At 34.2% G+C, this 11,803-nt stretch overlaps 1 protein-coding gene across 1 annotated transcript in view; it reads right to left on the bottom strand.

The window, feature by feature from the left end:
- Nucleotides 1-9,959, bottom strand: part of LOC127427150 (ER membrane protein complex subunit 9-like) — a 24,520-nt gene extending 14,561 nt beyond the window's left edge. The window contains exon 1 of the mRNA XM_051674582.1: nucleotides 9,822-9,959. The gene's annotated coding sequence lies outside the window, so the exon portion shown is untranslated. The remainder of the gene's footprint in view (nucleotides 1-9,821) is intronic.
- Nucleotides 9,960-11,803: the final 1,844 nt, after the last annotated feature.

The raw sequence follows: 11,803 nt of genomic DNA, 5'->3' as shown, positions 1-11,803 counted from the left end.
GTACGTTACTTCCTTGTGCAACGAGGGTACACCTGAGAGCAGCGATGAGCTGCATCTACGCACGGCAAGAAAAGTTGCTGGAAGCGATGCCCAGAAGGATCTCAGAGGTATTTCTACTCCTGATGACATCATGTTTGAGGGGCGTTCTGTTGTGTGCCACATCCAATAGGAGTTGAGAGTTTGATCCTTTAGTGAGCAAGGCTTCATGAGATTTGTAGTCTGTTTTGGACTCCCTTTGTTTGATTTTGCTGTGGTTTTTGTCAGTAAGATTTATGACTGTGTGTGTAGGCCTCAGTCAGGCTTTACAACTGTGTTAGGCCTGCCTTTGTCTTATATCTGAATACATGAGGCCCAACAAAAGCTTTCGACCCTTTTGACTTGTGTTGTATAAAGCTACATAGCTGAGATATTATTCTAAAATCTTTGTGTTCAGCAGAGGAAAGAAGGTCATAAAGATCTGGTATGGCATGAGAGTGAGTAGATAATTTCCCCAAATATGAAAATTATCTCTTTAAATTTTACACTGGGATGTGTGGCAGAGCTCATTTCATGAACACCGGTGGGAAAAGCAATATTTAAACAAAATTACTGGACTTTGAGGTGGTGTTTGTAAATGTTACATAATTATTTATGATGTAACAGTGTATATGACATTTTATTTTAAATACTTTGTAGATATTTTCTAGAGAATCATTGTTCCTCTGGGATTTTGTGAAAAGAGGCTCTTCGAAAGTTTTACTTCTCAGTATTAAGAATTTCTCCATTTCTGCTTTTGCTTAAAGTAGAAGGCATCTTAAGCTTTCTATAAAGGTGTAATGTTAGGTTGTGTGTGTATGGATCATAATTAAATGTATCAAAAAATATAAAATTTTCAAAAGTTTCTACTTGACCATATTCACCCAAAAGTATTAAAAACAAAAATTAATTTGAGATCATTATTTTATTTTATTTTAGTTAGTTTTGGGGTTATGAAAAATTAATTTAGTTTAGTTTTAATTTTTCCAATAGTTTTACTTTTTATTTTAGTTAATGAGAATTGTTTTAGATGGTTTTCATTTTGTTTTTTGTTAACTGTAATAACACTGGTGCAATTAAATCTAAAGTTTTACTTAGACGATAAAGAAATGCAATACCACAACATATTTAATGACCATTGTTAATGATTAAAGTTATGTAGTCAAAAAAGTAAATTAATTTTTTTTAAATCCAAAATGGCCATTAGAAGTGAAGTGTGTGCCTATACCATCACTGTTATACTAGCCATGATTTGTGTGTCAGTTGATAAAATGTGATTAATTTTACTTACATTCTCTATAATTTAATGTAACCAATATCCAATTAGTACTACGTAACGGTGGTATAACTTTTCCGGCATACAAGCGTTTCATGCCCTGACAGCCAAGGACGAATTTCAATCACAACATTACCTGAGACATATCTATCTATCTATCTATCTCTTGTTTACCTTGTTCATAATGTAACAGTACATTGGCACTAGTGACTTATGAATGTGCTGCCTTCATTCAGAATCAAAAATCATAGAAAGCATGCACATCCAAACAATGTCTGAATCCAGGTGCACGACCCAAAAATGTACATCCATAAAAACTCACAACAAAGTCAGCACACTGTTGCTCCTACACTGTAAAAAAATACATCTATTTTAACTTAAAACTTAAGTTTAACTGATGCCTTAAAATTTTTATTTAAATCAATATGGATTTAAAAGTTATTTAAACTCATAAGTTTTCCCAGTTCATTATTTTACATTTAGACTGTTTTTAAGACTAAATGTAAAATAATGCAATTTATTTTTTGTAAATATTTTTGTAAAAATTATTTTTAAAATTACTTGTAAAGCTATGTTGATTTAACTTAAAACTTTAAGGCAGCAGTTAAACTTAATTTTAAGTTTAAGTGCATGTAACTTTTTTAGTGTAAATAAATGAAATGAGCTCACCACATTAGCAAACGTGATGTTTCGAGCTACATGCAGCATACATACAGCGTGCTACCTTCATCCAGGATATTTGCGCATTGCGCGCAAAATTTTGCCAAACCCACATGCGCCTAGACTTTGCGCATCTTGCACAAAAATGCCAAAACTTCCTGGCCATGCCCACTGACTTTGCATGTATGGCTTATGGCATTGCGCTGAGCTTATCGCTAGCACTCTTAAAATAGAGCCCCATATCACTGAAATAATGCAAATTCATCTACTTGTATAAATACTATGTTAACCATTATTTATAAACTGAAATGTATAAAATTAAAACCATAAATAAAAGATGTTTTCAATTTTTATCATGTGTGCAATATGCCAAATAACACACATTAATAATGGTTTAAATATATACATACATAATATACTGTATGTACAAGGCATGTGTGTGTGTATACAGTATGTGTGTCTGTTTAGATATGTTAAGTTTATATGTAAATACTGCATGATGGTAATGAATTATGTATTATTTTTATATCTGATGTGCTAGCCAATTCAGCCGAAATACTGATGTGCCAAACAACCACAAAATCAAAAAGGCAACCAACCCCAGTCACACTCACTCCATAAAAAATGTTGGCCAGCTACTATTGCTCAAGCAGGTTTACAAATCATCAACATAACATATAGTTGTCAAATTACCAGAAAATTATTGTGTGACAACCAACCCCTGTTGCTGACAGACCACGGTAACCCCTATAAATTGTTGTATTTTATAGGCTGGTGTGTGATATTTCCCCCTTTCTCTCTGTACTCCCAATAATGTTTTGTTTAGAAAAAGTATTTTTGATTTTGGCTTATTGATGTGGTGTATGGCTGTATGTATCCCATGACATATGCTAGTCTATCTAGTAACAAGATACACAGGTACAATCCTCTGAATGTTAATATAACATAATATAATATTTTAACATCAAAATCTAACATTCAATTGGCTAGATTTGAGAAATGTTTTGGATTAAAATCATTATGGTTTTTCCATATTGTTACAGAGGATCAGTGCAATATTTTTCTAAAATCTACAGTGTTGTATAGTGAAAATATATAACTTTTGTTTTGACAGTGACCTAATGTTTTTCACTCCTTTTTAAAAAACCCAGTCATTGTGTACCACAGTGTATAAAACATTAAACATATTTGTTTGCAAAGTGTTTGTGGTTTGCAAAAGCACTGACATGTTTTTTATGTTTGTTTGTGTGCCACTCCACCCCTATTTATTTAGCTTGTTTTATTTGTCTATAAGATGCTGTGCTGATCTCCCCTAATGATAAAACAAAAAGCAGTATATATAGCAAATAATATGCTTAGAAGTTTTACTGTATGTCATCATCACTTGCTTTAATAAATCTCCTTAAAAATACTCTCTTGTTGTGAATTTTGTATAAAAATGTATTAAAAAAAATATTGAATTTAAGTAAAAAGAGAATATGCCAACTATCAATAGCCAATCAAATGAATGAGCTGAATCAATAGGAGGACTGTATAATTTGCTGGCATATAGTCCTGTCAGATGAACCATGCTGCTACAAGGCAGATACCAGCAGTCATCAGAACCATTTTGGACTGCAACTTTTAATCCTTTAAAAGACAAAGAACACTTATTTAAAGATTAAGAAATGTATAAGCCCTTAACAAATATTTAAAACAGGACTAAAGATCGCAAGAGAGGCGCAAGTAACGGTGACCGTGCGAGCTGGAGCTGTCTGTGACGCTGATGGATTGAGAGGGAGGCGCAGGTAACGAGTGAGAGCCATGGCAGGTCGAGTGAGAGCTGCTGTTGGCGGTGGCAGGTCGAGTAATAGCAGAGTGAGCAGGTCTCTGCCACGGAAAGATTTTAACCCCTCTCCAGTTTTATGAAACTGCCTTCCAGTGATCTGATTACAGACAACTTACATGACTATCTCAAACAAGACACTGATCCGAACGAATTTATGCTGGTGGATGAAGAATTTTCATCTCTCCCGGAAACTCCATGTAAGTCTCCAGCCCCCAAGCAACGTAGAACTGTAGAGAGAGAAACAACGGTCATCCTCTCACAGATCTCGGAACTTTCTCGGCTGGTGCAGAACAGATCAGATGCACTAGAGAAGCTGGTGGAAAGAAACTCAAGCATAATTAATGAAATGAAAGAGGAAGTCAATGCAAACACAAAACAAATCACCGGACAAAAGGAAACAACTGAGTTTATTTGCACCGACATCAATGCCTTGAAAAATAAAGTTACTCACGCAGAATCTCAACTGAAACAAGCTGACAAGTGTGCCAAGGCGCAAGAGAGACATCTAACCTTGTTGGAAAGCTATTCACGCAGATGGAATTTGAGAATTCATGGGCTTCAAGAGAAAGGATGAGAGGATGTTCATCATGAGGTCATCAAAGTTTGCCAGTGTCTTTTACCGCAATACAAAGACAAACTACCTGATGTCGTGGACGTGGCGTACCGACTTGGTCGTAATAATTCAAGGAACTACACACCTAGAGGAATAATCTTCCAGTTCACTTCACGATTCTTCAGGGATACTGTCTGGCGTGCTGCCAAAGATGCAGACTTTCTGAAGAACAACCACCTGAGGATCACTGAGGATTTGTCTCCGGCCAACAGAGAGAGAAGTCTGAAATTGTGGCCCGCTGTTGAAAAAGCACGTAAAGAAAATAAGAGAGTTTTTTTTCATCGGTGGTCGTGCTTTTGTAGACGGTGTTGAGATCTCGCCATGTGTTTAAGATGTGATGGATTCTTTCACCTTCTGTGACTGGAGCTGGTGACAATATAGCTCATGTACAGTCAGTACAGTCTCATTTGGTGCAGAGGTATTTGTTTTGTTGTTTGATTTAAGGACTTACACGAATCTCATTTTAGGAGAAGCTCAAATGTTTCTTGACTGTTACACATGTATAAAAGAAATCTAAAAGAGAGATTGCTGTTGTCATCCCTGGTGAATACATTTGTTGTGACCGTTAAAGATTTGCTATAACTTTTTATAGAAATCTTTTTGTTTAAATTGTTCGTGTTCTTACGTTCGTATGTCTTTATCCATTGTCTCTTTTAATTGTAGAGGGTTACGCAATATTGTTAAACGGAAAGCTATCTTTTTGTATCTTAAGCGCTTTAATACAGATTTTATTAATGGCATTCTAATATTCAAGACGTTAACTTTTGGAGATCGCAATGGGGACTAGATTTATGGATCTCTCATGGCACTGCCCACTCTGCTGGGGTTTGTATTTTGAAAGATCGCTTTAAAGGGAAAATATTAAGCTCTGATTGCGATGTATCTGGACATTACATTTTACTTGCTCTTGAAATCTCAAACGTAATGTGTATTATTATAAATGTTTATGGTTTTAATTCACAAAAGACAAGAAGTCCTTTTTTGACAGATTAGGTGATCGTGTGGTTCATATGTTGAATTGGTATCCCAATTCTTCTTTGATCTTTGGAGGTGATTTTAATGTAGTCCTTGATAATAAATTAAATAGATGGCCTCCACAATCTGGTAGTCCAACTCCTAATTATGTAACTAAGTTTATGGATAAATTTTTCTTAATTGATGCATGGAGAAAATCTCACCCATCATAAGTATCCATTACTTGGAGTAATAATTCATTATCAAGTCAGTCTAGGATTGATTATTGGTTTACATCCAAGGATTTAGAAAATATTATCACCGATATAATACCATCTCCATTTTCAGACCACAAGGCTATCTCTATAAGCATTCCCTTTAAATCGTCGGAAAATTTAAATAGAAAATCCGCATACTGGAAACTGAATAATTCAGTACTTCAACATAATGAGTTAATCACCGGCATAGAAAAATTAATCTCATTTTATTGGAATAAAGCAAAAAATTATAAAAATTACTGTAGCAATTGGGAGCTTCTTAAATTGGAAATTGGAAAAAAAATTTGGAAATATTGCAGCAAACTGGCAAAAATTAGGAAGATTAATGAGGATAACATTTTAGGCAAAATTTCCATCTTATTATCTAAAAAAGTAAAGGAAATGTCTGAATTGGACAAAGCAGAACTTACTGAGCAGAAACTTAAATTAGAGGAAATTTACAAACAAAGGCTGAAGGAGCCTTTATAAGATCTCGAAGAAAATGGCTTGAAGGGGGCGAAAAGAGTTCTGCCTATTTTTTTAGACTTGAGAGGCAACAAGCCAAAAATAATTATATTGAACAATTGACTATTAATGGTGATATTGCTGTGGACCCCAAAATCATTGCTAATTTTTGTTCTCAGTTTTATAGTAATCTATAAACCTCTAATGTTTGTCAACAATCTACTACTGAGTTTTTTTGAGTCCTTGCCCAACACAAAGTAGCTTAGCATCGAGGATTCTAATGTATGTGAAGCCCCTCTTAGATTACAAGAAATTATTGATGCCATAAATGATTTGAAAAATAATAAGTCTCCAGGAACGGACGGTTTAACTGCTGAATTTTATAAAAGCTTTAGTAAGACCTTAGCTCCTTTTTTGTTTGAAGTTTTTACGGAGAGTCTTGAAAGAGCTTTGCTTCCTCCAACCCTGTGTCAATGACTTATCACCCTAATTTCAAAACCAAATAAAGATCCCCTTTTAATCGATAGTTGGCGGCCAATTACGTTGCTAAATAATGATTATAAAATTGCTTTGGTTTTATCGAAAAGACTGAAATGTGTTTTAAACAATCTGATTGATGAATGTCAATCTGGATTTTTACAAAAAAAGGCACATCTTCAATCATATACGTTTGGTTCTGGATATTTTAGATTACTCTGACTTTATTTCTAGTGATTGTTTTATCCTCTTCTTGGACTATTATAAAGCTTTCGATTCCTTAGAACATGAGTTCTTATTTCAGACCCTTTGTAAAGAGTTTTTTTGTACATCATGCTTTACATTGGTGTAATATAATATATGTAATATTGGCAATAGCTCTATTAAATTCAGCAGTGGCACCTCTCCAAGATTTGCTCTGAATCGTGGAGTCAGGCAGGGATGCCCAATATCTCCGTATTTGTTCCTGATAGCTACACAGCTTCTAAATGTACACATTAGAGAAAGCCCTTTAAAAGAGGAATCACCATTAATGACACTGAATTGATAATAAGTCAGTTAGCCGACGACACCGCCTTGTTTCTAAAGGATTTCTCTCAAGTAGCTATAGCATTAGAAACTCTTAAGCCCTTTTCCAAAGCCTCAGGTCTTTATTTTAATATCAATAAATGCGAGCTGCTTCCAGTTGGCAACTGCGTGGAGTCCTCAATTTGTAACATTCCTGTAAGAGAAAGCATCACCTATTTGGGGTTTAAAATAATTAAAGATAATAAGACTAGGTGTCTCTCCAATTTTGCCCCAATTATTGAAAAGACACGCAAGGTACTGAATCACTGGTTGCTGAGAGATCTGTCACTTAAGGGCAGAGTTCTGCTCACCAAAGCAGAAGGCATTTCTCGCTTATCATATACTGCTCAGTCACTTTATGTTGACAAACACACATGTAAATTAATTGACAGTATGTTAGGTACATTTTTATGGAAAAACAAAGTTCACTACATTAAGAAATCAGTAATACTAAATTCATATGATAAAGGCGGTCTAAATTTTATCGACTTTAGCTCTCTGAATAATACTTTTAAAATAAACTGGCTTAGACGATATTTTCAAAACCCACGGTCTGTTTGGAATATAATCCCTCGACATATTTTTTCTCATTTGGGTGGCATAGAATTTCTTTTAATATGCAATTATAAGATTTAAAAACTTCCAATTAAACTCTCTAAATTTTACCAACAAGCACTTGCTGTTTGGAGTCTCATTTACAAACACAACTTTTCTCCCCAAAGATTCTTTATCTGGAATAATGGCAATATTTTGTATAGGAATAAATCTTTATTTTTTCACAATTGGTTTAGGAATGGTTTGTTATTAGTGAGTCAGTTATTCAATAATGATGGGACTTTGAGTTTGCAGACTTTCTCAAAATACAAAATACCTATTACATTAAAAGAATTCAGTGTGGTTAAAAAGGCTATACCTGCTGGGGTGGGTATGCTTTTAGAAATGGTGTCTATATGTCTGCAATCTCTGTCTGTCCTCCCAGACCTGAAAATACCCCAGTTGGCTCGATTTGCTTTTCCATGTTAGAATCTAACAATTATCAAATTAGATCCTTATTTATGAAAGAGAATATCTCTACTCCTCCTGTTATTTTCCATTGGAACAATCTCTTTAATAATGTAAACTGGACTCAAGTTTGGTCGTTGCCCCAAAAATTCCTCCTTTCAAATAAGGTTAAGGAAATCTCATACAAAATAATTCATAGAGTCTATCCTACCAAGCAATTTTTACAAAAAATTTAAAAGTGATACTGAAATAAAATGCTCTTTTTGCAAAAGTTCTACTGAAACCATTTTTCATATGTTTTGGTCCTGCCAAGATACACAATGTTTCTGGAAAGATGTTGAGATTCATTGCTGGTAATATTTTAAAAACTTTCTCTTATCCTATAAGTATGTGATATTAGGTTATTGTATTAAGGACCATTGCTCAAAGGATGCTGGTTTCATTATACATTTTATTTTCATATAAATTTCATATCCATAAATGTAAATTCACAATGACAAACCCAATTTTACAGTGCTTAAGAAGGAGATTAAAATGTGCAGTGATGTAATGTCAAAATCTAAAAATAGCAATTAAAACAACTGCAATATGTTCTTCATATAATATTTTCATATAAAAAGTATCTATTTATGCTTATTCAACAATATATAGATATGTACCCTTTCAGTTTGTTTGTTTTTTTTCTTTTTTCTTTTCTTTTTATATTCTCTATTGTATTGTGAAGCATGTGATATGTTCCTCTGTTGCAATATGGAAGTTACTCTTGTACATGCTATTTGTTGATAATAAAGCATTCAAAAAAATAAATAAAATAAAAATGCTTATGCGCGCAAAAAAGCATAAATTGTAGTCTGGACAGCAAAAAACCACATGAAATCAGATTTTTCTGAATCTGATTCAAACCACATCGGGAGGTGGTTTCAAATGCTATTTAAATCAGATTTTTTCAGATGCGTCTCAGTCCGGATGCTCTGGCTGCTCAAATCGGATTTCAAATGGTCTATTGCATCACTCTTAAAGCGACACACAATGATGACGTCAAAAATTGGTGACGGAAATGCCGGAAGTATTCATAAGCCGGCCGTGACTGCAGCACAGAACATCACAATATTTACCAGTCTCCTCCGTTGCTGAGTTTTTCTTGTGCGACGTAGAAGTTTTGCACAGCGACTAGACAGGGCGCTTATTTGGAGAGTGAGATGATGCGCCTCCATTTTTTCCGCATCTGTTTTGAAAGCATCGTCACGTGGGTACGCCTACGTCGTTACCAAAGCAACCCATGCAGATAGGTTGGTTGTGTCTGAACACGCAAATCTGATTTGATCACTTGCAATTAATAGTGCAGACAGTCTGCCTGAAAAGATCTGATTTGAGAAAAAATCCGATTAGCCTGCAGTCTGAACATAGCCTTAGAATCATCATGGCGCTGCTCAGGAAAACTGTGGATAAAATGGTTGGGGGGAGGGGGAGTTTACCCTGCAGTCCGTTCACCCTCAGCCTATGTGTGACACCGTTTTCCAAAATTTAGTTGTCTGGAGTCGGATAGTGAGATTCCAACTTAAGGAAACGCAGCTAAACAATCACCACTCGTGCCAAAGGACTGTATGTTCGAGACCGAATACAATATAACAATATGTAGTAATAGAAACGCAGCGCTCACAAGCGCTTTTCATTCGTCCAGTAAACACCACAATGGAAGACACTTACCGTTGTATAGGTTCTCTTGTGCAGTATTATAATTTATAATAATAAATTATTTCCACAGGATGTTTCAACTGTTTGAAATGAACAGACGCTAGGTAATGTTGCGGCGTCCGTCTCTTCTGTGTGACGTCATTGTCTTCTGACACACACACACACACACACACACACACACAAAAGAATGTAACACTGCAATATTTAACTTTATTTGGAAAAATAAGCATCACTATATCAACAAAAATGATTTAGTTCATAGTTACGAAGAAGGGGGATTAAATGTTATTGACTTAAGAGATAATGAATAGTGTTTTAAAAACTCAATGGTTAAGATCATTTCTTTGTAATACAAACAGCCTTTGGTTTACGGTCTCCTCTTCAATAAATGGGAAAGTAGGTGGCTTGGAATTTTTGATTAAATGTGACTTTGAGTTGTCCAAATTGCCTCTTAAATTATCTGCATTCCATCAGCAGGTTCTCCTTTATTGGAAATTAGCATTTTCTCACAATTTTAGTCCACATAAAACTTGTATTTGGAACAATCATTTTATTGTACACCATAACAAGTCTTTATTTTATGAAAACTGGGTTCAATATAATATTTATTCCCTATTGGATATGATGGACAATTATGGTAATGTGTTCAATTACAATGATTTTTGTATGTCACCCTAAAGAATTTTATACAGTTATAAATGCCATACCAAAAAACATGATACTACTGATAAAAGGGATTCTTTCACACTATTCTGTGACATTCGCTCTCCCATCTCTTTGTCTGGGTAATTTGTCTATTAGAGATCATAAGTGTAACAACAAATATATTAGAAGTATTTTCATTGGTAGATTTAATCCAAATCGAATTAAACGTCACTATATTTTCAAAGATATTAACCCGAAAGAGATGAAGGAAATGAGACTGAATTATCTTACTTTTCCAAGTCTCCCTAAAGTGAAAGAACTTCATTTCAAAATAATGAATGACATATACCCATCTAAAGAATTCCTTAAATCAAAGTTTGATATTGGAGAAAACACTTGTCAATTTTGTGAAACTGATATTGAAACCACTAAGCATATTGTTTTTTATTGTAACCACTCAAAGCGATTTTGGTCCCAATTATATAGTAAAATGTCATGTATTATTACATGTGTAAATCTTCTTGAATACAAACAAATTAAGTTTGGTGTACTTAAGAAAGACTGTTCACAACACTATTTGATGAATAACCTTTTTGAACTTGCTAAATACTTCATTCACAAATGCAGATTTTTAAAAACCCCTCCTTCCTTTCCTTACTTTGTTAATGAACTTAAAGCAGTTGCCACATCTCTTGGTACCCTTTCAAATGAAAAAGCTATTACAGTAGCCAACTTTTTCAACGAGTTAAGTACCCCATAGCTTTTTGATACCCCTTTGCAAAAACGTATCTCTCAATATGTTTTTTTTTTCTATTATTTTATATTTAATTTAAACTTATTGCTGTCACGTATTATAATTGTTAACTATGTCTGCCTTTTGAGAACTGTAAATGGTTAACATTGTTTGTTAATGCCTTTTTTGTTTATAAATTTGTTATTCTTTTCAATAAAATATAAAAAAAAAAAAAAAAAAAAAAACACACACATAGCGCATTACTGCCACCAGCAGGTCATTAACGGAACATACTAATTTTAGTCAATAATCAATACTAGTTTTCAACCTAATAATGTCTTCATTAATTGCTTTGCAAAGTGATGAGTAAGAGTAAGATTTCCGATATTTTGGCATCAGCACTTATTTATTTAATTCTACTGTGGTGGTGCCATACAGTGATGGTTTCAAATGGCAATGCCATTGCACTGAATGATTGCCATATTGACACACCATGGTATTTACATAGTATCTTACTCCATGGTACTTCAAAGAAGGTATTCAAAAGTTTGACCATAGTATGATGTCGAAAATACCATGGAACTGCTAATGAAGTATGTTATGTCACTTTTGTTAG

This window comes from Myxocyprinus asiaticus, chromosome 36 (assembly GCF_019703515.2).
Source record: "Myxocyprinus asiaticus isolate MX2 ecotype Aquarium Trade chromosome 36, UBuf_Myxa_2, whole genome shotgun sequence".
Lineage (NCBI taxonomy): Eukaryota > Metazoa > Chordata > Actinopteri > Cypriniformes > Catostomidae > Myxocyprinus > Myxocyprinus asiaticus.
Note: the sequence above shows the minus strand (reverse complement) of the source record. Positions and strands in the feature narration are given on the sequence as shown.